Raw genomic sequence first — 3,771 nt, 5'->3', positions numbered from 1 at the left:
GTTTTCTTTACTCATTACTTGAAATGATCATGTTTGTTTGTTTGTTTGTTTGTGTGTTGTTATTTATGTGACTTGGGCTGAGCGGTTGCGTTGCCTAGTGTGTGTGTGATGGCTGGTGATGAGGGTAGTGGACACAGGGCTCACACACACTCTCCTCCAGACCAGGGGAATGCTAAGGGCTCCCCCCCCCCCCCGAATCAGCCCTCCACATGGTACATTCCAGCCTCTGCTTTAGTGGCTGACCAAAACAACACTGCTATAGTCTTCCTGGTTAGTCCACGGGGCCTCTTAAGGAGGGGGGTGGACACTGATGTTGGGTCAAAGATGGGAAGATGCCTCCACCTCTGTCTGCTTGAGCGCCCCTCTGTTGAGGACGGTTCTGTGTGTCGTTCTTGTCTTGTCTTGTGTGTGTGTGTCCTGGTATGTGTGTTTGAATGAATGACTCTCAAACGGTTCTCTGCAGAAATGCCAAAGCCAGAGACCTGTGGAGTGACTGTAGGCTGTGAGAGACACACACACACACACACACACACACACACACCACACACACACTGTAGGCTGTGAGACAGTGCCCTGGCCAGTAGGTGGCGCTGTGGAGTGACTGTAGGCTGTAAGACACACACACACACACACACACACACACACACTGTAGGCTGTGAGGCAGTGCCCTGGCCAGCAGGTGGCGCTATAAGAGTGATTGGTCAGTTAAGGGCCTCTGTGTATTCAGTCTCACTGCCCTGTGCACCCACCCGTGGCAAAACACTTATGATCGTAAGACAAAGACAAACTTCAGCGTCTGTGTGTGTGTGGATGTGTGTGCCTGTGTGTGAACCGTCGTGTCTTTGTTTTTATTCTGTGCTATGACCTGACGGTGTGTGTGTGTGTGTGTGTGTGTGTGTGTGTATAATATATTCCACCACTGAAATAAAAACAGAGTGCCTTTTCCCCATGATGCCCCAGTGCTTCCTGATGCAGAAACCCCCGTTCCCCGTCCCCGTCCGCGACCCTTGACCTCCATAAACAACAGCATTCCACTAAAAGGAAAATGAAATGCCTCTTTTGGGAATCAAAAATCATCAAAGCTCTTTGCCAGAGGTTGGATCTAACCAGAATCTTTGTGACTCTTAAAGTTTAGCTGCTTTAGATTTGACTTGTTACCAATGGATGTGAGTTCATGTCAGTGTGTGTGTGTGTGTGTGTGTGTGTGTGTGTGTGTGTGTGTGTGTGTGTGCTTATTTATGAATACGGTATGAAATGTACAGCATGGTTTTTATTTCTGTGTATTTGAACTGTATTTTTTGCACTTTCAAGGTACTACCAATTGTTGAGATTTGATTGATTGATTGATTTATTGATTAATTAATGAATTGATTGTTTTAAATGGCTTCTTGATCTGTACAGAAAAACTGCTTTGTATACACAAGTGGAAAATGAGAATTAAAGCCCTATTGAAAATCAGTTACATTTGTCTGGCGATTTCATCATCATCATCATCATCATCATCATCATCATCATCATCATCATTTATTCAGGGAGAATTGACTGAGCACAGGACTCTTTTGCAGCAATGCCCTGATTGAGGCTACATAGTACAGAAGAACAATAAATAAACAAACCATAACTAAACAACTCAGAAATTAAGTATAAAAAAACTAACATAAAGTAAAAAATAATTAAATCAGAGAATCATTTAAAACAACAGCATTGAGGCACATCCTTAGCATCTAAAAGGCTCTTAAATTGGTTGACAGACAAATACTTTGGTTAATTTCAACTCCACTTGAACAGTGTTCCATTTATGGGAAGCAAAGAACTTAAAAGCTATTTTACCTATATTAGTTTTTGTAAGGGGGATTTCAAGGGAGATGAGGCTCTGTTTAATTGTCGTAATTTTCTTTATGATTTCCAGTTCTCTTCCACGTAAGTGCACGTGCCAGCTGTCCGTTTTACAGGTTTTTAGGCAGTTAATTCAACAATCATTTATTGCTTTAACACGTTATTTAACTTTATTGTAGTAATTTTTGCATCTTGCACGGCTTGCGAATTACTTTTTGTACATCATGGGATGGAATAGCCTGAACCATTAACAAGGTAACATGAGCATTCTTCCCTGCTTCAAATTAGTTAATTGTATTAAATATATTAAAATGACATAACCGCGGCAGTGGGTTTTTACAGGTTTTCAATTCATTTTTCTAATGTTGTGGCGAGACTGAGTCCCAAACCTTTTCTTTCAATCAGAAGACCAGAGACTGGATGTAGAAATCTGGAGTATTTATTGTAATCAATAAGCCACAATAAGGGGATGCCCATGGATCATCTCATCGTGTGAACGCTCCGTATACCAATTTAAGGCCTGTGACCTGTGGGATGTGTCCTATCTGGCTGTTTGCCAAAAACCAATCAGAATTAACTATTCCCTCTTCTGAAACTCCCCTTAGTACCCCTGTGTGTGTGTGTGTGTGTGTGTGTGTGTCTGGATCTCCTGAGACTCCCTGACATCCTCTGAGACCCCCTCCTAACCGGGGGTTACTTGGAATGTGCCTGTGTCGTGCTTTTAGTGCTGACTTTAAGATCAGTGAATCATGTCTATGGCTGAGTTACTGTTTCCCGCCTAGTCTGCCCTTCCTAAAGTGCGACTTTCAAACTGATGAGTTAATCCATGTTCATCTAAACATAAAAAATATCCCACACTAATCTACTACATTTCAAGCGATAACACACTCGAACATGCTTGGACCTTTTATGAATTCGCAAAAACAAAGGGGTAAGCATAAAGCATATCGTCGATGTCAAGTAACTCTTTTTTTTTTTTAAACCGTGTCACGCCGACGAGCCTTAAATGAGGCAGTGGTGGACCTTTTTCACACTTCGAACGCTAGGTGGCAGCATAGCCCATCAAACCTCCACCGAGGAAGTCAAAAGGTTCAGATCAACAAAAGCGCGCACCTCCAGAATGGCAAAGAGCTTTTACCCTCGTGCAATAAGGCTTCTCAACAGCTCACCCAAAACCACCCCACCTCCCCCCCGGCCCGGCCCGCCCCCATGGACTGCACTCTTAACACTCCACCCTGCAACTATTGATGCACCTCAATGTATATATTTCTTTTTTAATTTACTCAGGGATATTTATTTATCTATTTATTCATTGTTATCTATTATTATTTAGCTGTGGCAGTTAATGTCCACAGCAACTTACATTTTTAGCTGTCTGTTGCTGCCTCTACTGTCTCGTTGTTTTTGTGACAATGACAAATAAAGTAATTTGAACTTTGAAAGCCGCGTAAATGTCGGCTAAAAACAGTATGGAACTCTCTGGTGTGACTCATCTCAATCATCTGCATTTTTCTTTGTTTGTATTCGATTTGGGTTGCTGTGACGACACAGCACACCTGCCCACGCCCACTCCATGTTCTTCACTGTAAATGTCACCTGTCGAAATCGGCTAACACACACACGTTACCATATGGTCCTAGTATTGGCCGAAATCACTACGGACCGAGCCGAGGGGAATGGATGATCTAAAAGGCCAAAGTAAACATTCCGGCTCCGGCATTAACGAGCGGAAAAAATCACTTCGGGAGGTAGGGCCTATCTATGCGACTAAACATCCCAGATATCAGATTCATCATCATCGCTTCTTTTTCATTCCTGCTAACACTCACTACGCGTTCTTCCATCCTCATCCACGGCCCTCTAGGACGGACCGGGTCACGTAGATGAGGATGATGGCGATGACCATGAGGATTATTTTCAAACCCTGGTGACCCG

At 43.1% G+C, this 3,771-nt stretch overlaps 1 protein-coding gene across 1 annotated transcript in view; it reads left to right on the top strand.

Annotated features, from left to right (window-relative positions):
- nbeal1 (neurobeachin-like 1) overlaps window positions 1–1,458 on the top strand; it is an 80,686-nt gene extending 79,228 nt beyond the window's left edge. The window contains 1 exon segment of the mRNA XM_042702820.1: window positions 1–1,458. This exon segment is cut by the window's left edge and continues 1,034 nt beyond it. The gene's annotated coding sequence lies outside the window, so the exon portion shown is untranslated.
- The last annotated feature ends 2,313 nt before the right edge of the window (window positions 1,459–3,771 follow it).

The sequence above is a fragment of the Clupea harengus genome, chromosome 21 (assembly GCF_900700415.2).
Source record: "Clupea harengus chromosome 21, Ch_v2.0.2, whole genome shotgun sequence".
In the NCBI taxonomy this organism is placed as follows: Eukaryota; Metazoa; Chordata; class Actinopteri; order Clupeiformes; family Clupeidae; genus Clupea; species Clupea harengus.
This window is presented reverse-complemented; position numbering and strand designations above follow the sequence as displayed.